At 45.5% G+C, this 26,726-nt stretch overlaps 1 long non-coding RNA gene across 1 annotated transcript in view; it reads right to left on the bottom strand.

The window, feature by feature from the left end:
- The window catches only part of LOC135908832 (uncharacterized), a 37,825-nt gene extending 31,658 nt beyond the window's left edge, over nt 1-6,167 (bottom strand). Inside the window, exon 1 of the long non-coding RNA XR_010566457.1 lies at nt 6,124-6,167. This is a non-coding gene — a long non-coding RNA (uncharacterized lncRNA). The remainder of the gene's footprint in view (nt 1-6,123) is intronic.
- Nucleotides 6,168-26,726: the final 20,559 nt, after the last annotated feature.

Below are 26,726 nucleotides of genomic sequence, written 5' to 3'. Positions count from 1 at the left end.
CGTAGGCACTTTCTCCTCTCGTAGGCGCTTTCTTTTTCCTTTATTTAGCCATCCCAAACCTGATCGATGCTGTGTTCTGGCTCCGCCCACATAAACATCGTGCAACCTAGCATACACACTCTTCGTAAAGGCCAGTCCTCCAGCTCATCATCATCATCATGATGATCATCATCGTCATCAGCCTAGTTTCGCCCACTGCAGGGCAAAGGCCTCTCCCATACTTCTCCAACTACCCCGGTCATGTACTAATTGAGGCCATGTTGTCCCTGCAAACGTCTTAATGTCATCCGTCCACCTAACTTTCTGCCGCCCCCTGCTACGCTTCCCTTCCCTTGGAATCTAGTCCGTAACCCTTAATGACCATCGGTTATCTTCCCTCCTCATTACGTGTCCGGCCCATGCCCATTTATTTTTCTTGATTTCAACTAAGATGTCATTTACCCGCGTTTGTTGCCTCACCAAATCTGCTCTTTTCTTATCCCTTAACGTTACGCCCATCATTCTTCTTTCCATAGCTCGTTGCGTCGTCCTCAATTTTAGCAGAACCCTTTTCGTAAACCTCCAGGTTTGTGCCCCATATGTGAGTACTGGTAACACACAGCTGTTATACGCTTTCCTTTTGAGGGATAGTGGCAACCTGCTGTTCATGATTTGAGAATGCCTGCCAAACGCACCCCAGCCCATTCTTATTCTTCTGGTTATTTCAGTCTCATGATCCGGATCCGTGGTCACTACCTGCCCTAAGTAGATGTATTCCCTTACCACTTCCAGTGCCTCGCTACCTATCGTAATCTGCTGTTCTCTTTCGAGACTGTTAAACATTACTTTAGTTTCCTGCAGATTAATTTTCAGACCCCCCCTTCTGCTTTGCCTCTCTAGGTCAGTGAGCATGCATTGCAATTGGTCTCCTGAGTTACTAAGCAAGGCAATATCATCAGCGAATCGAAAGTTGCTAAGGTATTCTCCATGAACTTTTATCCCCAATTCTTCCCACTCGAGGTCTCTGAATACCTCCTGTAAACATGCTGTGAATAGCATTGGAGAGATCGTATCTCCCTCTCTGACGCCTTTCTTTATTGGGATTTTGTTGCTGTCTTTGTGGAGGACTACGGTGGCTGTGGAGCCGCTCTTGATATCTTCCAGTATTTTTACATATGGCTCATTGGCTCATCTACACCCTGATTCCGTAATGCCTCCATGACTGCTGAGGTTTCGACTGAATCAAACGCTTTCTCGTAATCAATGAAAGCTATATATAAGGGTTGGTTATATTCTGCACAGTTCTCTATCACTTGATTAATAGTGTGAATATGGTCTATTGTTGAGTAGCCTTTACGGAATCCTGCCTGGTCCTTTGACAGAAGTCTAAGGTGTTCCTGATTATATTTGCGATTACCTTAGTAAATACTTTGTAGCCAACGGACAGTAAGCTGATCGGTCTATAATTTTTCAAGTCTTTGGCATCCCCTTTCTTATGGATTAGGATTATGTTAGCGTTCTTCCAAGATTCCGGTACGCTCGAGGTTATGAGGCATTGCGTATACAGGGTGGTCAGTTTCTCTAGAACAATCTGACCACCATCCTTCAACAAATCTGCTGTTACCTGATCCTCCCCAGCTGCCTTCCCCATTTGCATAGCTCCTAAGGCTTTCTTTACTTCTTCTGGCGTTGCCTTTGGGATTTCGAATAACTCTAGACTATTTTCTCTTCCATTATCGTCGTGAGTGCCACGGGTACTGTATAAATCTCTATAGAACTCCTCAGCCACTTGAACTATCTCATCCATATTAGTAACGATATTGCTAGCTTTGTCTCTTAACGCACACATCTGATTCTTGCCTATTCCTGGTTTCTTCTTCACTGTTTTTAGGCTTCTTCCGTTCCTGAGAGCCTGGTCAATTCTATCCACATTATAGTTCCTTATGTCCGCTGTATTACGCTTGTTGATTAACTTAGAAAGTTCTGCCAGTTCTATTCTAGCTGTAGGGTTAGAGGCTTTCATACATTGGCGTTTCTTGATCAGATCTTTCGTCTCCTGCGATAGCTTACTGGTTTCCTGTCTATCGGCGTTACCACCGACTTCTTTGCGCACTCCTTAATGATGCCCATGAGATTGTCGTTCATTGCTTCAACACTAAGGTCCTCTTCCTGAGTTAAAGCCGAATACCTGTTCTGTAGCTTGAGCCGGAATTCCTCTAGTTTCCCTCTTACCGCTAACTCATTGATTGGCTTCTTTTGTACCAGTTTCTTCCGTTCCCTTCTCAGGTCTAGGCCAATTCGAGTTCTTGCCATCCTGTGGTCACTGCAGCGCACCTGCCGAGCACGTCCACATCTTGTATGATGCCAGGGTTAGCGCAGAGTATGAAGTCGATTTCATTTCTAGTCTCGCCGTTCGGGCTCCTCCACGTCCATTTTCGGCTATCCCGCTTGCGGAAGAAGGTATTCATTATCGTCATATTATTCTGTTCCGCAAACTCTACTAATAACTCTCCCCTGATATTCCTAGTGCCTGTGCCATATTCCCCCACTGCCTTGTCTCCAGCCTGCTTCTTACCTACCTTGGCATTAAAGTCGCCCATCAGTATAGTGTATTTTGTTTTGACTTTACCCATCGCCGATTCCACGTCTTCATAAAAGCTTTCGACTTCCTGGTCATCATGACTGCATGTAGGGGCATAGACTTGTACCACCTTCAATTTGTACCTCTTAAGTTTCACAACAAGACCTGCCACCCTCTCGTTAATGCTATAGAATTCCTGTATGTTACCAGCTATTTCCTTATTAATCAGGAATCCGACTCCTAGTTCTCGTCTCTCCGCTAAGCCCCGGTAGCACAGTACGTGCCCGCTTTTTGGCACTGTATATGCTTCTTTTGTCCTCCTAACCTCACTGAGCCCTATTATATCCCATTTACTACCCTCTAATTCCTCCAATAATACTGTTAGACTCGCCTCACTAGATAACGTTCTAACGTTAAACGTTGCCAGGTTCAGATTCCAATGGTGGCCTGTCCGGAGCCAGGTATTCTTTGCACCCTCTGCTGTGTCACAGATCTGACCGCCACCGTGGTCAGTTGCTTCGCAGCTGCAGGGGACTGAGGGCCGGGGTTTGATATTTGTATTCATATATGAGGTTGCAGCCAAGTACTGCACCAGGGTGGCCATTCCTGCTCTGGTGAAGGAGTGCATTACTGGTTGTGGTCACCGGGATCAGGCCGCGCTCCAGGCCTGTTTGTGCAATTTGCTCAGCACATGGTTTTTCTGTATTTTCCAGCGGAGAATTGCGCGGCGCCGGGATTTGAACCACGGTCCTCTTGCACGGGAGGCGGATACTCTACCGTCCCCGCAGGAATTAAATTAAAAAATTAAATAATGGGGTTTTACGTGACAAAACCACTTTCTCATTATGAGGCACGCCGTAGTGGAGGCCTCCGGAAATTTCGACCACCTGGGGTTCATTAACGTGCACCTAATTCTAAGTGCACGATTGTTTTCGCATTTCGCCCCCATTGAAATGCGGCCGCCGTGACCAGGATCCGATCCCGCGATCTCGTGCTCATCAGTCTAACACCATAGCCACTGAGCAACCATGGCGGGTTCCGCAGGAGTAGTACGCCTCATTTAAGCTACAGTGGTGCCCTATTTGATTAGTCAAGGGGAACCAATCTGAGCTCGGTTATACCGCACGGATGGCACTCGGCTAGAGAACCAGGTACTTATGTCCTGCACATGTGTGGCCATACATATTTGAGTATATATGTAATTTTTTTAGGAGGGTTCCCGTACAGTGATAACATAAAGGAAAAGACAATAAAAGGAAAGAAAAAAAAGAAAAAAAGGGGGAGAAAGGGAACATAACAGGTGATTTGAACTCGTGACCCTTGGATGTTGCCCGTAAAGATAGCTCAGTCGGTTGGTTCGTCAGGCCCCAGGTTACTTTCAAGCGCAATAGCTCCTGCTCCGAGCCTCATACTTACGTGAAAAGAGACTGATGTTGTCCGCGATAGTCGATAGCCGATTAGTCGAGTGGTTGGAAGGCATACTTTTTTTTGGAAAAATGGCCGCCCGAGGAGAAGAGCGAACTCGAGCGGCTTTAGAGAGCTCCAGCTCAAACGTCGAACAAAGAAACGTCTCGAGGGGCAATACTCTCATTCGTTATTTAAGTTGTGTAGCAAGCCCACACCCACTGTCTTTATAACCATATGCTGGGTGCTTGTGCGAGTACTTTTACCAATTTTTAGAAATTACCTGTGGCAAATAGCACATTTCTAATCTGAGCTAGATTGTTCAAGCAGGCGGACAGTACTTACACGTGGAATTTAAATGCATATTCGATTAATAAAGAAAACTATTGTTGAACGTCTTAAATGAATGACTTTATGGCACATATTGCAATTTGCTTATTATTGCCGGTGTGTTACCATGTCGAATTGAGACGAATTTTAAGGATGATGTCAGCTTCGACATAATAATTCCTTAAGTTGGCAACCAAATACATCGGCGTCCCAGTTACTTTTGTGCTTCAATTCATACAATGACATGTTTATAAAGTAGCAAGTGGAGCAACAGTGAACTTTTATTATAAGTTTGATAGCGCATGTCTCAAAACCGGTGCCATCCTAAGTACTCGCTCCAAGGGGATATGCCTTGTAAACTTATTGGTTACGATTGTCAATTTGCAATATTGTCACCTGGTCATGGCGGCAATGAACACAGTAGCAATACTGTGAACGACAAAACAAACTTTTATTGGGCGAACCTGTGCCCGCAAAACAGGCTACACTTATAGCACAACGATAGCGGCGAACACGCTCAGCGATCGTCGTAAATCTGATCAGCGGGTAAAGCGCGTCGGTTTTTATACAGCAGTCGTCGAATGTTCCAGACTACTCGTTCGGGCCCGCGTGCCTCCCACAAAGTTCTACACCATTCGCGTCACGCGATGAAATTAGATAATACAAGGTTCGGCGACAACAGACAGCCGGGTAGAATAATCGATAACTTTCCAGAAACTTTCGGATACATGCAGGCGCGTGCCGCGCTGTGCGATTACATTTCTTAAGCGGTGAAACGTGGTCGCCCGATAAAGATAAGTACACGTGTCAATATATACCGTAATTTAGTCCAGTCATAAGGTAATGAGTGATCGTTGTTGAGACGAAGCTTTAGCTCGGGCCCAACTCTGATGCGGCCTATTCAAGTACATGTTAAACGCAAGAACGGTTTTCTCAGATAACCCCTGGACAGATCTTAATGAAATGTGTTGCATTTGAGAGAGACAGTTAAATTCTAGTGACTGCTGCAAGCAAAATTTCGATTTAGGGCGTTTTGTTTGATACAAGAATTTTCGAAAATTCTGAAACACAATAAAATATAAGCAAGAAATATACAAATAGATCTGCATCAAGAACAGACAACGCGGCTCTGTGAGCGCTATCCATTAGATCACTAAAAGCGCACAGATTCGATATCTCATTTTATATTTTACGTGAATTTGTTACGTTTTGTACAAGCGTTCTGAAAAAGCTGGAAAAGCAATAACAAATTTTTTTTTTAGATGCATGTGCAACATATATAAATATTGTCCGCTTTAAATTTACTATTATATGCCATTCACAGAACTGTGGTATCATTTTTCATTGCTGAGTTACAAAGTTGTAAACTTGATAGTTTCGTGTTCCGAAAATGTGTTATTTTTGCAAATTTTTAATAAAAAATGAAGACCTAAATCAAAAATTTGAAACGAGCAATCATTAGATTTTAAATTATTCTTTTAAATGCCACTAACCTCGTCAAAGTTGGTGCAGTGGTTGTCGAGAAAAGCGAATTCTTCTTTTATATGTATTTAGATAGGAGCACCCTATAAGTAGTTAATTATCCATTTCGATTTCTCGGGCGAGTATTGCCCGCCTCTTCGAGTGGAGCAACTCAAGGAGTATAGTTGTCCTACTTGCCACATACGATTTTTAAAAATTGCTTGAAGCCGTCGAAGAAGCGCGCGCGCGCACACACACACATATATATATATATATATATATATATATATATATATATATATATATATATATGCATTTATATATTTATATATATGGAACAGTAAATCTTTCCGGATTACTGATCTCACCTTTACTTTTGCTAATGTCCATTGTAGGTCTGTTTTGTTCATCCATAATTAGGGTGGCATACAAATCCTCCTCATGCCAACTGCAAGAAATAATGAAATGTTACTGCATCGCTATCTCCTTCATAATTGCTTTTCAATACTGAATAAATGACGATCAGGCTCTATTGTTTTCTTTCTTTGCTGCTTATCCCCAGTATGAGTAATTTACCGTCATAGAGCGCCTCTAATTTTTCTGGCCCACTAAGCCTAATACAATTTACACAACATGTTTTATGTTGAAAATTCAAGACTTACATAACCTAAGTTATTTGCTAAATCGAAATGACTTTCTACACAGTATTCGCAAATAGGTGCAATCATTTGGGACTCCCTAATAGCCTTGTACTTCTGCTTGCAATTAGGTTAAGTTTTTTTTAGACAAAAACGAATTTCGCGTTTTGTGTTTCTGAAGTTGTGGTTTAGTTTGCTAACGGAACGAAGCCTTGGAAACTTAATTGGGTATTTGATATTCCTCTATTTTATTACTTATTTCAATGTGAGTATTAAATAATAATTCCGAAGAAAGTCTGTAAACCTGACTACGTTATTTCACAATACAACTCTCCCGATGGCTGGGCGCATGTAAATAAACTGCAAACACGAAACGCTGTCTGTCAAATGCTATTACTTGCACACCGGCACTGCAGCACAGTGCGCTACATCAGACACAATACCAAACTTATACGCATGAATGCATTGGAAGAGTATGATTGTATGCGTGTTTCTTCACTCAGCTTGCCGAGAAAAGAAATTATCTTTTTGAGAAACGCGTTCAACAATGGAGTGTGTTGAATATGAAATTCACATGAGCCTGTCCGTTCGCATATTGCTTGCTCGGCATATTGGTTCAATTCTTGATTGTCCTTGTGCTTTTGTGTATACTTTTCGGCTGTATGAGTTACGTAGAGATTGTTAGTGCGTGGCTATGTGTAAGCACAGTGACTGGTACACAGCACTTCGACTGTGCCGTTTATTTATTTGTTCAATTACTTTCATGGCCATAGGGCATCAGAGAGGGAAATTTGCACGATCTTATTAAACGTAATACAACAGAAGCAACAACATAAAAAGTACAATAGAATTGACAACCTTAACAGAAACGATGCAACTGAGCGTTTATTGACAGAGAAGGTGGGTATCAGCATTTCTAAAAGCATAACTATCTTTAATGACGACAACATTGCGTGGAAGGTGATTCCGACACGAAGTGTACTGGGAGTGTACAAGTCATGATAGCATTTAGTGTTTGAAAACGACCACTGACGTTATAATGTTTAAAGTTAGAATCCCCGGACTCAGCTCGGCAACTGCGCACTTGGTTGGAGAGACATGGTCTGGTCAACAGCGGTTGCGATTAATCCTCTCTGGATCACATATACGCGACGCGAAGCAACAGATACGCGTACACTCGCTGCAAGCTGCTCCCGCGAAAAGGGAACCTCGCTATCTCGTGGGAGCCAACAGGGAGTGAACATTTTACTCTACGAAACGCAGTTTTACTCTCACTAAAAACAAACTGCAGTACACAGGGTCGTAAAACATAGGGCTTCAGGTGGGTAGAGAGGCCTGCGGTCAGCGAAGGGGTCGTATCAGGGGTGGGGAGCGAAGTGCGAGGTTGCAGGCGTGGGAACCGTTCATCCGGGGCGCATTTTTACAATTACTAGGCAGCGCATGCGGGGCGTGGCATTTTCCGAGGCACTTCCGGAGGCACCCGAGGTTTCTGCGCAGGCGCGTGTGAGAGCGTGTGTGTGAGAGAGAATCTGGGGGCTTTTGCTCCTGGAATATCCAACTTTGCCTAGGCATTTCGGAGAAGTTTCTTTGCTCGTGTTGTACGTGTTTGTTCCATAGGCATGCCGGCATTGCGGAAAAGGTAGAGACTCTTTACGCTCCGATGCTGGCTGCAAGCGCGGTGAAGCAGTGGGCACGGACGACCCATTTGATGATCGCTGTGTCTGAAGGTACGGCGAACCGACTTTGTCACGCCTGCAGGGCTGGTGCTGAGTCAGTCATGCCGGATTAAATCTTCATCGCCCCTAGCGGCACTGTGGAACTGTAGGATGGTTTTGTTAGTAGCCTGTCTTCAAGGAATGAGTTGTGATAAGTATTGTTCGTGTCTAGTCGTTTGTCGAGCTTTACTGATACACTCTGTGACAGCCACTCGTTCAACTACAGTCCCCCCATACCAGTGTGCAACTTCTTTTGTGTAAAATACAATAACGATTTGTGGCAGAATACTCTATTTTATGTTTACCTTGAGGCATTTGTTTCTAGCACGTGCAAATTTTCACCAGAAATACAATTTTCGCTAGCGATGGAAATAATATCCGTGCAGTATTTTAGACTAAAAATTGTACGGGCGGTCGTTGGTTTAAAACGTCCTTAACAGAGAGGGAGCTTAACGCCTTCTCCCAGCGGATTAAACAAAAGATTATCGATGCTCTTGTCGCATCAACAAGAGCCCCACGTCTCACTATTTGCCATCCAAATGCCAAAATACGGTCTTTCAGTGCCAGACCTAGCAGAGGTGGCGCTTGGTCATCATCAATTTTTGGAAAAAACGTAATGGCTGTTAACAGTATCTCAAGAGTGACATACCCAAGATATTTCAAACGGACAATTTTGCTTTTCATTGCGTGGGCGTTATATTACTTTCACACTTGAGAGCGAACATGGGGAAAAAAAGTTTTGTCAAGTCTTTTTTTCTCTAGATGACCATAAACTGTTACAGTTCCTTTGCGAAGGATGTTGCTTTGTGTTTGTAATCGGGGGCAAAAGCTCAATGCGATAGATATTAGATAATTTTCTCAATGGTTTATTCGTTTGCTGTATTTGTACAACGCGTTAGTGTTGTCATCTAGAAGCCAAATCATGAACTCAAAGAAGTTTCCTACTCGGCAAACTTAAAGCTTGCGAGAAAAAAAAAAGGAAATTGATAAATTTCGCTTGGGCCGTGTGTTCAGCGCGCATGCAAGTCATCCATACAAAATTATGCAATCTGATGAATTTGACTGATGCAAACAGTAACATCTCATTCGGGAAATTTAAGCGGTGTCGTTTTCGCTTTAGGCGAGAAAAAAAATTGAAATTGGGAAACCCCTTTCCTCCCCTCTCAAGCACCTGGCTCGGTCACGCGCCGTAGCCCCGCGCTACGCCTTCACTGCACTACATGCAGCTGCTTGCCCACGGTTTATTCGGCGCTGCGGCTGGTCCTTTGGTGTGATGGTACTGCCGGGTGCCAGGCTGACAGTAAGGCTGCTAAACTTACTGGTGATTAGAAAATGGAAGCTCTTGTGTCGGCGAGTATGGAGTGAGTTCAGCGGAAAAATTGCTGAGTGATGAGAGTGCAAAGTGGTGAAGTGTGCTTGTACCTCTAAGGGAAATAGCCTTTTCGAACCTCGGAGCGTGTTCAGCTTTCCCTTCTTTCACATTGTCATTTGGACCCAAAGAAATTGTCTAGATCCAGCGTACTGTGGGAATTACTTCACATGTTGCTGGCCGTGCCGCATTGCTTGGGGTTCCGCGAAGCGTTACCAGGTTGACAATGTGCTTGTGCGAATGCAGCATTTGTGTCTCTGATGCGAGTACTGTGAATAAGGAGACGACGACGAAATACATGTTGTGCGGAACGCTGATTTCTTGTCTCTGTGAATTTCAAGCTAATTTGTGGTAGACGCCGCTCCCATAACTACGGCGTTGAACGTAGAGTCACCTGGAGGGTTGGCGCGTCCTTTCGTGTCCACAGCCGCCACTCAGAGAAAGCGGTCTAGTCACCCCAGTGACACAGACAACGAGGAAAATGTGGTCTACTCAGCGACCACTGCTGAGACCTCGGATGATAGTGACTTCGGGCCCACAGAAAAGTACGATCAAACAGAAGATTCGTCAGGGCATCTCTTTCTACAAGTAAGAGAACTGTGATCGCGGCGCGAAAGTCATCGGTCCAGACAATTTCATTGTGCCTGTGGCTGTAAGGGACACTCAATAGCGGCTCAATCGCCAAGGTACACCTGTGTCGCTCCAGGCCCTTGTTCTGGGTGAAATGAGAGATGTAAGAATCAACGCCCTTAAGAACATTCTCGCTATAGATGTCACAAACCGCAGTGTGCTAGACATTTAGAGCGACGGCAAGATGCTCGATAACGTCAATGTACGGTGCTATGAACAAGACGATCATGACTCTACGGCCAGTGTTGTGTATGACATAAACACTTTCGTAAGCGATGCTGACCTGCATGTACTCATCAAAGCTGCGACAGAGTGAGTTGTGTAGCAAGTCCGTCGCCTAGGGAATTCGCACTGTGTAAAGCTAACTTTTAAAGGAGACAGCCTAGCATCACACGTCAAGGTCGCACTTTCGACGAGTAGTAGGGCCTTTTGTACCCCAGCCGCTTAAGTGCCGGAAGTGTCAAAGGATAGGGCACGTTAGTGCGATTTGCACAAATGCTGCCATGTGCCCTCAATGGGATAGGTCGTACGGCACCGACGCCTGTCGTGCAGATAAGGGAAAGTGCGCCAATTGTCAAGGCTCTTACAATAAAGCTTCAAAGATTTGCCCACATGTGAAAAATGAGATGAAAGTCTTGAGGCAAATGGTCAGGAATGGTTCGTAACACAGGGAGGCTGCTGCTAAGGTGCGACGGCGGTGTTCACATCCCCGGAGACCTTCTACGAAATCCACTACTCTTGCTAAGCATGCACTGTGTCTAATGACAGTCCACACATTTCCACAGACAACTGGGAATACTAGCAGTGAGTATCCCGAGCAGAAATTCTCCATTATCATTGCCTCATGCGAGGAGTGGCTACCATTGGTAAGGCTAGACCAACCAGTGGCGCAGCAACATGTAACACGTTCGCCTAATCATGCTTCACTTTCAGACAGCAGCCGCGGCGACGATAAACAAGTTGTCTTCATAATAAGGGCCCTTATGAGGAGGCTCCATGTACTTTTGACTGCCGTACTCTGGCGGCTCGAGGTGCGCTTCAAATACTGGTTGCCCTGAATCCGGTACCGTCCAGTCTTGAGAAGCACCTTTACTCTTCCTCTGCACTCGTTCCTTTAAAAAGTCAAAGAAGCTTCTATCTTTCAGTGGAATGCCCGAGGCCTTAAATCTCGCATTTCGGGCTTTCGTTCCATTGCTTTTGAGAACAAATTTGCAATCACCGTCGTTTGTGAGCCATGGCAGCGCCATCCGCCTATCGGGATATGGAGTTTACATGTCTGCTACTTGTAGCAACCGCAGCAAAGTCATCGTTTACGTCAGATGCGATTTCACTAAGGTTTCCACCCGGTGGCACCTGACGATGACAATCAGTACGTACCTTTGACTATAAAATCCAAGAATGACGCACACACGCTCGTAGGTGCATACATTTCACCTTCGAGCGAATTTACCAACGCGAAACTAAGTCCAATTTTAATAGCAGTAGCTGGATCATGGGTCATTACCGGCGATTTCAATGCGCATCATCCGCTATGGGGAAGCTTAAAGATGGATTGTCCAGGAAACTCTGCTGCCTAAAGATGGCAGTTCCGCTTTTCGGCGAGGATTGACATGCAGCAGTTCACTGGACATAACTTTTGTTTCAAGATGCCTCAGTACCAGTGTGAAATGGTTTCCGGACAACGAAACGCATGAAAGTGGCCACGTTCCAGCATATGTTAAACTGGAAAGCATAGGCACGACACACTTTTCCACTGTTCTTCAACCCATCGCCTGGCCGAAATACACGTTGCCCATGAAGAAGACGTGTCGAAAGACTCAGCACTGTCTACGTGGAAATATCGGGGAGCTAATTAACCACGCTGCTCAAAAAGCCACAAGAGTTTTCAGGCATGTTCCTACATTTTCTGAATTTCAAACAGAATTGGAGCGGCTCCGAGCAATTCGGCGTCACGCGGAACAATGCTTCCGGCGCATCAAGTTCAGCTACGACATACGGGAGGCGAGACGGATGCAGAAAAAAAAAAAAATCCAGCGTCGGATCAACTTACTGCAATGTCGAAAATAGAAGAGTTTCTGTGATTACCTTAACTCACATAAAGACCTGCCACATATATGAATAATCATGCACGGTCTTCGGACATAGCCGCAACAACGCCGCCCTTTCAAACGCCTAGCTCTCTGCCATGGTCGCTGAGAGATGGGTGTAGTGGAGGACTTCTGTTTGAATGTGCTGGTCAATCGTCCTCGTTCACCGCACATGATCACTATTATGTTTCAACCTCACGGGATACCCATATGGATAATCTCTTTTCTATCGAGGAGTTGCAAGCGGCGGTGGCAGCGTGCAGGCGTTCCTTATCACCTGCGCATGACGGGGTGACATACGCAGCTCTTGGCAACCTCAGTCAACTAGCCCGGCATGCTCTTCTAGACGTGTACGACAATTCTTGGCGTGAAGTAGTGGTTCCTGCCGCATGGAAGTACAGCAGCCTTGTGTGTCTCAAACCAGCCAAATCATCTATAGACGTGGCGTCTTATCGTCCCATTGGTCTGGCCAGTAGGCTAGGAAAGCTGATGGAGACGTGAAGATCGTGCAGACAAGTGTAGAGTGGTATGTAGAACACTACGAGATATACCCTGATGCTATGGCAGGCTTCCGACGCAGACGCTCTCCTCTTGACAAGGTCATAGATCTTGTCTCCTCTGTTCACCACTAAAAGAAAGCCTAAGAAGACTGTCAGTGGGGCTGCTCCTGGATGTTAAAGGCGCCATGATAAACTCATTGAGCCATCCTTGACGCCTTGGCTGATGTCGGCCCAGGTGGCCTTCTTTTTTGATGCATACTCAGCTACTTGAAGGACGTTGCATTATTTGTGCAAACAGACGATGGTGTGTCGTCACAGCACAACACCTACCATTGCGTACCACAAGGCAGAGTCTTGAGCCCCACTCTATTTAACACCGTGCTCAACGACGTGGTTCATTCGCTTCCGAAATCCGCTCATGTGTCGATCTATGCAGACGATAGATGCTTTTGGTCATCCGACTCTCGCATTTGATTCTCACGTGGTACCTGTGCTCGAGCCCGGCATCTCGACCTCGGCATCTCAGCAGCAGAACACCGGGTGGTGGTTATATCCACTCAAAGGCGAGTTTCCCGCAAGTGTTGATGTCTGAGTGCAACGCGCCATCTCCTCGCTCCTCCCAAAGCTCGTACCGAACGTTCACGGCCCTTATTATTGTTACCAGGCCGCTTAATCAAGCAAGGACTGCTCTTTGTCGGTGCACATAGCGTGCGAGTACGACAATGCTGCATCGAATTTCGCAATGGCAACGTCGTCATAGCTCGGCCAAGGATAGCAGCTACACCACGCCACTACTCGGAACGACTATAAAAATACACGAGTTTCACGCTTTGTTACAGCATCGCCGTCAAGTCACCCGTTTGTGTCCTCCAGGTGATACCACGTGCTTCCGTCAGTGAGCATTTCCTTTATGTGTTTCTTGCTTACGCATCTCGCACCTCGATGCCGCTCGTTAACACGGAATAGATCATTCGCAGTTGTCATACAATCATTGCTACCATCGCCGTCCTCTTGCTGTTGTCGTCAGACAAATGTGCTCTCACGTTAGTTCTAGAGAGAGACAAAACGGAAGGAAACACAGAGCTTAGCCAGTGTAAGTACCGACTGGCTACCCTGTGCTGGGGAAAGGGATAGGTAGTTAAAGGTGAAAGAAGGAACAAAAATAAAGTGAGAAAAATTAGCACAATAACGCGATACTGCGCGAAGTTGGTCGCACAGTTCACAAGGCCTCAAGAACTTGAGGAGAGCCTTTAAGGCATTGAATGCCCATCTGGGCCAGTGTCCTAGAACTTTTCCGCTGTGGACGTGTGACCGTCTAGTTTTTCGAGACACATTCTAACAAGGACAGTCACAGATCAGGTGCTTGATCGTCTCCTCGCAGCCACAGGTGTCGCAAGCAGGGCTGTCAGCCACTCCACTGCGGAAGGAATAGGCGTACATGAATGTCACGTCGAGATACAGGCGGCACAGAAGAGTTTCTTCCGCTCGTGGTAACCCTGGTGGAAGACGGTGTTTCATCCGTGGTTCCAATCCATGTAGACGTGTGTTGGGTATCCACTGGTGTCCCACAGAGCCTGCGTAAGCTCGCGTGCGAGGGAGCGGTGCTCTGTGCCTGTATGTGTTCTCGACAGTGGTATTGGTATATTATGGGCAAAATCGTGGGCCGATCGGGCAGCATCAGGTGCACTGTGATTTCCCGAAATTCCGCAATGACTCGGTCTCCACTGGTAGCTGATGTTCTCCCCTTGTAGATTGCGTGATGGTGAAGTAGTCGAATGTCTGCCACTAATTGTACGTTAGGCCTGTGTTTGAAAGGACACAGCACAAACTGGAAAGCTGACTTCTAGTCACAAAATATGGACCGTGACTGTGATGATATTTGACCAATAAACTCCCGAGCAGCATGGATAGCTGTGAGTGCGGCAGCCGTCAATGATGTAATGTGACAGGTCTTGAACTGCATGGTGACAGATTTCGCGGGAATTACCCGTGCTCCAGCTAAACTTTTGGAGGAGCCCTAACTTCCATGTAAACGTGGATGTGTTGTCTGTCCTTCTCGTGCACTGGTGAAAGCGTGGTTTGTTTGAGGGCGAAAGATGACACCTCCGTTTTCTTTTTTGTGCCGGGAATGACAAGAAGGGCCTGGAGTAGATGCAGGCACCACAGCGGTAGAGAAGGTCCTGTTGGAGGTTTGAAGTTAGACGCTAAAGTTCCGTGGCTAGCGGCAATAATCCTGCAAAATGCTGAACAAGGTCGAGAGGCATGAATGGAGGCTAGATAATGCGATTGAAGTCGGGCGAACTGCCTGATGTGCATCCTTAAAGCGTCGACTTGGATTCACGTATTTATACGGTGGTCATGCGCGATGGATATTGTTGTTGCCGTGGATGCACACCTGGGAAGGCGAAGATATATTCGCAGAGCTTGAGTCTGCGCAGACTAGAGGGAATGGAAGTTGGTCTTACAGGTCTCACTCCGTACAGCTAAGCTATAGCGAAAGATACCCAGGAACATTCCGTTATAGAGTTGGAGCATCGTCCTCACAGATGCCACTGACTTTCCCGCAAGATACCTGAGGGCATGGCTTATTATGGCTAGCTTCTTATTAGGTGGGAGACATGAGGACATTAGGTAGGGTCTCGACCTATTATCGCTCCGCGAAAATGGTGCGTCTTCTCATAGGTGATAGGCTGTCCATCAATTATGACAACGTTTGGTCACGTTGCTTTGCACGTGAATGCGACCATACATCCCTTCTCGAACGACGCCTCCGGACTCCGTGCTGGAAGATAACCTGATCTTAGAGTGGCCGCTTTTTGGAGCCTGGCGTGCTCCTGGAGACGCGTCACTCCTCGTCATGACATGTCATGACATGAGTGTCATTCATGTTACGTTCATATTCTAAGAAGTTATGTATCAGGATATCCATGACATGAATAAAATGACATGGCATGACGTGCATCACGTGAAATGACACGGCATGCGTGATTGTCACGAATGAAATAAATGACATGGTGGCTTGGTGGTAGTTCATTTAGCTGTATATGTATCAGGATAACTGTGACGAGACATGCGTTCAGACAAGAGAAGCATGATATGACAAACCCATGCATTTCTTGTCGTTAGTCATGCCATTCCGTACATTTATGCAATTCATGGCATTCATGTCATGACACGAGTGCCATTCATGTGATGGCATTTATGACATTTCAGGTCATGCATGTCATGCCATTTCGACCCTGATACATATCAAGCTAAAGAAATACCCACAATGGCGGCATATCATTCATTCAAATTAAATTATCACATGCATGCCATGACAAGGATGTGATATCATTGATGTCATGACATGACTTGTGCATATATGTGTTTTCTCATTCATGGCATGACGCGCATGAAATGTCTTGAAATTCATGTTTTCTCATGATATGGCACGCATGTCTTTTATATCAGGTCATTCCTGCATTTCATCCATATCTTCATAAATATTGAGGCAACGAAACTACAACAGTACCATGTCATTGATGTCAAAACATGTAATTAATCTTATGTATGCATGTATGTCATGCCACCCCATGCCTATTCCGATATATATCCAGTGGAAGAAACGATCACGAAGACATCACGATGTAGGAGGCTACATGGATATAGCGACGCACTCGAAATGCCTCAAGTTCGCAGAGGATTCCTCGTAATAAAATTCCATTGAGCTCACAAGCCATAATCATCCTCATAGTGACAAAAACACCATCACTTGCAAGTATGGCACAGCCAGTCCCCTAGAATATGGCCCAAGGAATATCAGTGATTTTCTCTTCAGGTTGTAACCAGCAATTATCCACATCGGTCTCTGCATGCTAGGAGAACGGGTCGGTGTACCTCTTCGATGCAATCAGCGAAGTGTACTTTTTGATGAATACTTCGTAGTGATGGCCACCGACTGTAGTGAGGTTCGTGCGGTTCGTTCGCATTTTTGCTAGGTGACGCTCTCTTTCACTTAGCTGTTGCATAAGTGCAGTTTCGTGTCACTTTGTGTCAATTTATTGCGCCCTGTTGGTTCGAGGGTACAAGGCGGAAATTCGCGAGATAAAGCACACGCTATCGAAAATACGCACAACGCAGCCGAATGAATTGTCACTAAAATGTGTAGGGCACATTAGCTGCCTTTTATGTCCACAAGCATTTTCAATCTTCTTGTGGCCCGCACTCTATATACTTCGCTCATTACGTCATTCGAGAGAAGGACAGCCAAAATAAAAGGCTGGGAAGTCGTATTAATATAGGGAACAACAAGCTACATCAGCTACCACGCGGTAAAATACAAAACACCTTTGCACTGAGGTAAAGGCACTGAGGAATTTCCTCTTTATTGACTTCCCATCACTAGGCGGCAGGCTTACCGAAAGGCCTGCCTGCATAGAACGGCGTTGTACGGCGCTTCCTGTAGAAACAGTTGGTGGGCCCCCTCTCCCAGTGCATTACACAACGGTTAGGCCTTGTTAGGGTGCACTTGTAGAGATCAGGAAAGGCGTGAAGGAATTCACTATGAATCGTTCATGGCGTATCGCACCATCACTTCTTTCAAACTGATGGACATGGTCGAACATGAGCGCTAGCACGGCACGAGCCGCGATGCGCCGAAACAGCTACAAGCAAAGGAGGACACACACATAAGAAACAACGGAGAATAGAGAGATAGAGAGATAGAGAGCGAACGGACAGACCACCCCAGCGAGTGCGCATAGTTTCACAATGGTGCTCTCAATACGCCGGCCCATAATGTGACCAGGCAAGGCAAAGCAAACAATCACGTTTCGCCCGCACCGCGGTGGTCGTAAAACTGCCAGCAGACGCACACACGAACGAACCAAATGAAAAGTCAGCGGAGAAAGGGGAGCGGCGTCTGCTTTCGGTCACAGGAAGCCATACCCCGAATGTCAATGCAATGTAGTGCTTGTAGTAAATGCAATCACGCTGTATTGTTCGCGGACGACTCATTTCATACTCGCCAACCCAAGAGTTCGAAGTGGTGAAGCACCTATAGCTTTAGCTGCTTACTGGAAGCCTGCCGTCCTGACAGGACTCCTCTACTATCATGCAATAGATCACGAGCAGCGCCGTTTCAACTGTGAACAGGCGGCTGCGTGCAGTGCAGTGAAGACGCAGTACGTCGGGCAATAAAGTCAGATACTGGGGGAGAACACGTCATCAGAAATGTTTTTCTTGCTTAAAACAAGAAAGAGTCCGATTAAATTCCTGGTTGAAATATTACCATGCTCATCTATCAACTGCATCAGGTTGTAGAATTTTGCGTGAAACCACCACAATGTGCAATTTAGGAATGAACAAAGGGCTCAGCAAAAATTTTATGAAGTTCGAAATTTTTTTCGCAAGCTTTAAGTTTGCCGAGTACGAAGCTACATTGAGTTCATTATTTGGATACGGAGCAACCACATAAGTGCGTTATAAACTATAAAAAACTAATAAATAATTTTATAAGAGATGTCCAATATTCCTATATTGAACTTTTTCCTCCGATTACAAACACAGAAAACCCAATGCAAATGCCCTTGAAAATGAGTTAACTTGAAAGCCTAATCCATCTAGAAGATATTACACCAGTTTATGAACATCTGGAGAAAAAGAATGCTTCATACGTTCTTTTTTGTTTACTATGTTCGGTTCTCCCGCATGAAATTAAAATGGCGCTCATTCAGTAAATTTTTTTCAGGTTCAATAACTCTGATATCCCACTCTCAAGACACTGTTACTAGCTATAGTGTTCTTTCATAGAAATTTGTAGCGGTCGAGCGCCACCACAAGTATGTTTGGCATGGAATGACCCAATAGTGTTCGATGCGCCACTTATGCTTTGAGCACCGCGAAAGATGAAAGCGAACGCGGAGCGTAGCGGAAAATGAAAGGCGGTGATAGAGAAGAGAGCGCGATGAGGAAAGTGGAGGAGGAGTCTGCAGTGAAAGCATGAGGCGGAGAGCAGAGGGGGAGAGTATGGCGAAAGGATGTGAAGGAAAGCGCACTTTTTGCGTAGTTTTTCCCTCAATCAATACCAACTCGCCCAGTTTTCCATCCACATCAAAAGCGTAGTACCGCTCGCACAAGGCGATCTCTGCCGTCCCGACCGCTACGAGACGGCGCCAGAGTAGCGTGCCGTCATCTGGTCACCGATGACATGCAGCGAGCGCGTCGACCGACACCATATGTGGAAAGAAAACGCTGCATGAGCGGAGGTCGGTATGCGGCGGCTGCTGTGAGTCTAGCCCACCTGTCACCCACACGTGGCCTATCGCAATCTCCCGATAAGCGAAGCAGTCGTGCCACTCTTCACTCTGTCCGCAAAACAGATTGCCCGCGCCAGCCAATATATCGCGAATTGAAAGCACATATAGATCTGTGGTCAAATTTCGCATTAGGGAGTGTCGTAATCGTCGGTGAACGTTTGCTTTAACAGACCCTCCCATTTTATCAATACTTTACGCGTACGACTAATGAAAACTATCGATACGTAAATTCGAAAACGGCTGTCTAACAGCACTGAAAAGTTGCCACAAACAGAGGAGGGCCGATCCCACAGTTTTTGACGCTATGGTTTTGTGACATGGGCAGTTTTTATGAAATGCATGCTGTATATGTTTTGTGTCCTGTTTCAAATAGAAATTTACTGAAAGTAACACGCGCATGTCTTGATTCCTTTGTTCGCATTGTCTTTTTCCCACTCTCGCCATATAAAGAGGGCCTCCTTCTGCAGACCCCTGTAGGTACACTGCGCACCTTATCAGTATTTCGACATTCATTGGGCGTATTTAGAGCAAGAATGTTTTAACTTGGCGTTCCTTTATGATACGTTTTCGAAACAAAAGAATGTTGTTACTGCCTGCATTCCTTGGAGATGGCGCCAGGCATCAGAATAAGCACCTAAATTTTTTCTTTGCCATACTGAGTGTTGTAAGAAAAGCATGGGTACCAAAACATACTCATTCTGTGCCTTGTAGTATTGCCTGAAGTCGTATTCATACCAAGACAAATGTGTTTTGAGCACATAGACACATGTGTGTACTTGTCTTTCTGCGCTGTAGCGTTCGTAAGTTCGGTACTTTATCCAGAATTTTTGATCCGTGTTCAGCGCCTGAAAAAAGCGAAAGAAGACGGGATGAAAGAATGTATTTTTCGCTTCATATATGAACAATTCTCCCAGCCAGGAGCACATTTACTGCAAAGTCACCCAAACCCCCTGCTACCGGCCCACTTCCAACTGCGCCTTCATGCTGTCATGTTTGACTGTTGGCCGTTTCTACGATTGCGCAGGCATTACGATTACGGCATGAGAATGACTTCGGTGACACTGACAATGGCATTACAAAAGTGACAACGAGAACAGCGACAGCAGCTCGACATCCGTCGTGCAAATTCAGCCACTTTGAAGAAGCCCTCTTTTTGGCCTTCATGTGCTGCTGCAGCAGTTGACGTATTATAGTATGCATAAAAATTAATTTCACAGAAAATAACGCGTGCTATATTACCTAAACAGTGTGGATCACAGCAAAATGACACACGACACAGCGCAACCAAACAGACGGAAGGATGAACACAGCCAACCATTCTTGGAACACTGCATTATTGTTTCAGTTAAACCTAAATTATGGCTTTTTATGTCACTGCAAGTGCGGGTACCACTTCTCTGATCCCAGTGGGGAATTCAGTCATCAAGTAAACTTGCAATCGGAGGCCTCCCCAAGACCTGATACGATACCGACTATTGCTTTTTTTATTGCGATCATAATTACTTCGACACTATCGGCGAGTTCGCGCTGTCACCGCCGTCATGTTGTTGGCGTGGTGCTGTCAGAGTATGGATGGCTGAGACGCAAGGAGGGTTGACGGGTCTCCAGAGATGACCGAGATGTGCAGCTCTGTACAAAAGACGGAGTTAAGCAAACGGAACCTTGACATACGCCCAGTCGGCTCGGAAGCAGAGCCAGGGCAGTGTTTTGCCTACCGCTGTGCTCATATTGACGTTGATGAAGATGAAAAAGTTTCATGGGCCGACGCTGCCCGGTCGGCCCATGATGGTGCCCAGATTTTACCCATAGCGCTGTCAAGAACAGATGCAGCCACAAGTCTTCGCTCTCTAGCACGCGAGCTTACACTAACTCTGAGGAACATCAGTGAATTCACGAACAATGTCTTCACAGATTGGATCTACGTTTTCAACTCCGTCTTCCACCAAGGTTGCCACGAGCGGAAGCAACACTTCTGTGCCGCCTATGGCTCGGCGTGGCATTCACAAACTCCTATTCCTTCCAGCATTGGAATGGCCGACAGCCCTGCTTGCGACACCTGCGGCTGCGAAGAGACGATCGCGCACCTCCTCTGTGACTGTACACGTTACAATGTGCAAAGAAAAGTGCTCGTGACCGTGCTCGAGAAACTTGACAATCGCCCCTTCACAGAAGAGAAAGTTCTAGGACACTGGTCCAGACGGGTTTCCGCACTCAAGCCCTAAGGGCTTTGCTCAAGTTCTTAAGGACGTGTGAATTGTGCGAAGGCCTTTCTCTATTATTGCGCGTAACATCGCGTTACTGTGTGCATTTTTCTTGCTTTTTTTCTTCTCTCTTCCTCCTCCTTTTATTTCCTTTACTCCTTATCCCAGCACAGTGTAGCCAGCCGGTATTTACACTGGCTAACCTCCCTGTCTTTCTTTCCCCTTTGTCTCTCTTCACGCCGATATGGGTCGCTGTACATGCTGGAACGCTCTTTGAAGGAACTCTGCCGCCGACTAGGAGTAGTGGGTATGTTGCACTCGGTTTGTGCGGGTCTCCAATAAATCTTTCGAAGCAAAAAAAAACCTCATAGAGGCCAACTTAGGTAACTGGGTATGTGCAAGTAGGTTTGTGCCGCTCTTCAATGAATGACTTTGACGCAAACTTGGGTAAATAGGTAACTGCCGCTGGGAATGTGCCACTCTACGAAGATGAAAGCATCTCTTAAATTTCTCTAATGCTGAGCGGAATCGAGCTAAGCCACAAGGGTTCCTCAGGGACCGAAACCCGACAGTTTATAAGGCTGCGTCCCAATTTCACTGGCTGTGTGCCGCTTTTCTAAGAACGCTTTAGCGAGCAGCGCCATGAATGCATTGGGTATATACAACTCTTCGATGGACCTGTCGACAACTTGGGTCACTCAGCGTGTGCCTCGAAGTGTGCGGCAAGCAAGGGGACAATTCTGAGCGTTCCCAAGCATCGTCTCGCCAAGGGACTTGTCGCATAGGCCACGCGCAGACGTCTTGGTAATTTTTTACTTTATCTTTTATCACTCTCACGGATCGCATCCCATTGTCCCTCCCCCAGTACAGGGTAACCAATCGGAGATAATAACCGGTTGGCCTGCTTGTCTTTCCTTTTTTTCTCTCTCTCTCTTTTGGCAGTGTCCCTAGAGGGCACGTCGTGTCCTGTAAGAAGCGCGAGAGAGGAGTCCGGTTGCCACACGACGGGCTTCTCAGCTTTCGCGCGCACCGATGCGACATTCATTTCGCAGTCAACGTGCAGGGTTCGTGGTGGAGTCGATAGATGGCATCCAATTTTCGTAAGGAGGCGAGAAAAAGAAGTCGAGTTGCAGTACACGCTTCCCACACAGGTGGTTTCAATGATGGCAATGCGTTTCATCGCTATATTGATTCAATGAAAAATGCACTATCGTCGACAGTCATCGGGAGATGGCTTCTGCCACTTAACCTGCTAACAATTGCTACAATTAGTGTTCGGCGTGAAATATGCCTGCCTGCATCAGACCTTTCCAAAATGTTGTCGCTACTTCTATCCCGAGAGTGAGTACTTTGTAGAACGTATGTAAGCGCCAGCGTTATATAGTAGAAGTATGGGTAGGAATGTACAAATGCCAACGGGGGGGGGGGGGGGGCGCAGGGGGCGATTGGCCCATGGATCAGTTTTTGACAACTGACGACTGTGCTTGCCGCTGTCGCTGTGCTCTAAAAATGCAACAATATGCAGGCAATGTGTAAAGCGCACCTGTGGGTTAATTCCAATATATTCAGCAAATGAAGTATGCAAGCGCTTTATCACGTTTTATAAAGGACGTACAGTTTAACCCGCTGTCCTGGTCGTAATAGGACTGGCAGCAGCATCTCATTTATTGAAAAAAAAAACTGAAAAAGGAATAACTGGCTTATGTGCTTCCAACGTAAAATGTATATTGGTTAATCATGAATGCTTCTGAAGCATTGCTTATGTAATTACTCTAAGGTATATTAATGTGAAAGGTGTTACTCACAGTGTTTCAGAGTGTCCTGATGAAACTGCACATGGCACTGAGCATACATTGGGTCAAAATTAGGGCGTGCTGCCATCCATTGACGCTGAAGCTTGAACGTTTCGAGTTCGACATCATCTTTGAAAAATAAATGCTGTTCGGTAATTTGTCCCTATTTTCAGAAGTTGTGCGCAGCACGTGCTGTGCTTTCCCACGCAGCGCTCTCAATACTTGCCCATCGCCCTGGAAAAGTGCGAGTCCCACCGAAATATCCTACGGAAATGTGAGCAAGTTCTGTCTGAGGCGCATGCAGATTTAATGTGTGCACTTGGACTAATTATTACGTTATACAATCATTTAGACGCGCTTTCCTTCTGACAAAATGAAATGTAGCAGTGAGTTTGGGCATACAAAAAAGGGATCGACGGCATGCGGCGTGTACGCACAACGTTTTAGAGTGCATGCGTGATATAACTACAAGGGCTTAATTTTACCTGCTCGGACAAAAAGACAATCGCTTGAAATCAAGCTGCCAATGTGTAAGGAGGCATAGAATGTCTGTTTTTATTGCGTTAACAATTCTACGGACACTTCAGGCAAATTTTCGCAGTCATTGCCGCCATCGTTGTGATGTTCCTTAACAAGTCCAACTGCTACGAATTTCCATCGTGCCCCCAATGCCATATGCTGTGGGTGCGAGGGGAAGCATACGAGGCTGAGCCGAGAAAGATATTGCCGCCCCGCCTTCCCGCACGCGTGCACAATATTGGATGTCCAGTGAAAAAGCGCACTCTAGAGGAGGGGGAGGTTATCGCGCGTCTCCGCGTAGCCGCGTCTCAGCGCATACGTGGCCGCCCGCCCTGTCCTCGCGGTAATTTGCAGCGTGCGCAAAATCTGGGCGAACCGAGAGGGATTTATGTTTGCTATATTCCTGAGCGCCTAGCGTTTGATGTGCCGTAATCTTCAGTTTTGGATAAACGTTGAAGAGAGATGCAGCCCACAGCGCTTGCTGCCATTTTCCCGCGCTCTTCATTGCGCCAGCGTTTTGATAGCGAGTGTTCGCGATCATCGAGTGAAATCTGCGCGAGCTTTCCAGGGCGCATGAAACCATGCTTGAGAATTCAATCAGTAAGCGAACGTTTACTGCAATATATACGGCCGACGCACCGGCCGTACGCACCTTACTTCGTGTGGTTTTCTAATAGTTTTTTATCAATATCAATGCCTTTTCTTTCGGGCGAAACTGTGACTTCTTGTTCTTTTACAGCTGCAACGAGTATCATTGCGAATGCGGCGCTTATGAACCAATCAACTAATTGTTAAAGGAGGCTAGGCCAGGGATTCTGCTATACATAGGCGATCACATAAAAAATTACCCTTGTTTTGTTGGTACAGTCTCTGAGCAGCTTCATTATTGACCACCCTGCACCTCCTAAATAATTCCTTCTTTCGGCACCGCAAGCAACGACGATATCGGGGACGTACCACAAGCGTGCTTTTGGCGAATGGTATTGCGCTTGTATTTGTGTGAGAATAACTGGAATGTAACATTTAAACAATATTTAACGGAGCACTATGCCATGAGATATTGCTGCTATGATAACCAGAGTAATAATATTGTTACGGGACGAAACTACAGACAAAGGATATATTTACAAAGCAAGACATACAACGCTGCAGCAACGGTGGGGCTAGCGCGTGCACAGCAGACAGCCACATTGTCGTTGTCTTTGGCCAAGCACTAACCAAAAGATCGCCGCCCGTGACAATATATCCGAATAAAATGAAACATAGTAGTCTTACGTCTTGGAGGTCTTGGAAGGATGGGTAGGTAGCGTGACATGCTGCAAAAGTGAGCACGAGAACTGACGCAAGCTGCAGAGTGCTCATGTTTGTTTGGATGATAAACCCTGAATAGCAACGAAGTAATCGATGCGACTTATATAGGTTCTCGTATGATGTCGTGTCGTTTTCTTGCATATCTTTGGTTTTGTTTTATCTTTTCCTTTTTTTTGTTTTTCAAGTAGGAAGCTGAGGAGAAGTTTTCATGCTTGACACTAAGTTTGAAAAATTGGTTCTCCAGACACCTTTTCACTTGTGTTCTTGCTTCAGACGTTGGCATTTAAGAATAAAGAATCGCCCAAAGTTTATTATGAAAGGGCATCTTGCAAGCGCATGACTCGTGATGTATCGTTTGTTTGTGTAAACCGCACATTCTCTTGAGTCTAATACACTTCATTTGTGCTGGCCTATCAATGGCCCTTATACAAGGTGTAGGAGTTGTTTGTTGTTAATAAACGTTTCAGGAACAACCTGCGCCAGTCTTCCCCCTGGTAGCGTCTTCTGGCTTGAGGGTGCACAGAGTAGCATCCATATATATACGCGATTGTTAAGAAGTCCTGCGAATGTTTTGTCTTTATTTATGGTATTTTGTTTTCTTTCTTGATGTTGGTAAAGCATCTGTTAGTAAAGCACTATCTTGGGGAAAGCGTATTGTTGCCTTGAATTATGTGCAAAAAAAAAAGTAAGAAGGAAATGGAGGCGGGCATACCAGTTGCGTTGCCGGTTACGGCATCACGTTCTAATATGCGGCATTCCCTTGAGAAATAGGAAAAGGTGGTCTTTTGGAAAGCATGCGTTTAGGCGTTATGATTAGATAAACCATAACTAAACCTTAAATTTTCCCTAGTGACACGTTATTGCATACTTGTGCTTTTGAAACATATGCAGGGTGTTTTTTTAGCTGCACCAAATTATTTAGAAATTGCCTATGACCGATGGCGCAATTTTAAACCTTGAGCTAAATTACTCGATGTGGCGGCCATTACATCCACTAGAAATCAAAATATTCAATAGAATAATTACCGTAATTAGGCTAATTAACTTTCTAATTATTCCCTTTACGCCATATATGCCGATCTACAAATTATATCAGCTGAGTTCGCACGGCATATCCACTTAGAACGAATCCTTTGGACAGGACCAGTTCCGAGATATTCATTTCCAAAGTGCTCGTCGAAATGCACTGGTGTTCCAGTTATTTTTGTGCTTGAATGCATAAAACAGCGGTTTCTTAAGTAAGGTAACTAGAACGCCAATGCATTTCATCGGACACATTGAAATTGAATATCTCGGAACTGAAGCTGTCTAGAGAATTTGTTCCAGGTGGATACGCCGTGCGAACTGAGCGGCTATAATTCGTAGATTGAAATATGTGGCATACAGTAATTAATTGAAAAGTTAACCAGCCTAATCATGTTAATTATTAAATCGAACATTATAATTTCTAGTGAAGTATTGGCCACCTCATCGAGTAATTTAGATCATGGGTTGGAATTGTGCCATGTGCCATAGGCAATCTTTGAAAATTTGGTGCAGCTAAAGAAAATACTCTGCATATGACGAGTAGACTGGCGTCTAATGTGGCGAAAATTCCTACACAGATTGTCACGACCAGGTTATTGCGGAAAATTTCATGAGGGAACCCAGTTGAACAGGACATAAATTCTGTCGTGACTTCAGAAATTTTTGCCATTTCTGTAGTTGCGACAGACATTTCTGACGTTACGATAAAAATTTTGACGTCGCAAGAGAAACATTCTGTCACGATGACCAAGAGTTTTGAAGTCGCAAAGACATTCTATCGCGACAGCGATTCTGACGTCCCAACAGAAACTATCTGTCGCGACGACATACTTTCTGTCGTGGAGTTAGAAATGTGCCACTTTCTGTCGCAACAACATAAGTT

The sequence above is a fragment of the Dermacentor albipictus genome, chromosome 1 (genome assembly GCF_038994185.2).
Source record: "Dermacentor albipictus isolate Rhodes 1998 colony chromosome 1, USDA_Dalb.pri_finalv2, whole genome shotgun sequence".
NCBI classification, from domain to species: domain Eukaryota; kingdom Metazoa; phylum Arthropoda; class Arachnida; order Ixodida; family Ixodidae; genus Dermacentor; species Dermacentor albipictus.
The sequence above is the reverse complement of the archived record's forward strand: the minus strand, read 5'-3'. Positions and strand labels throughout refer to the sequence as shown.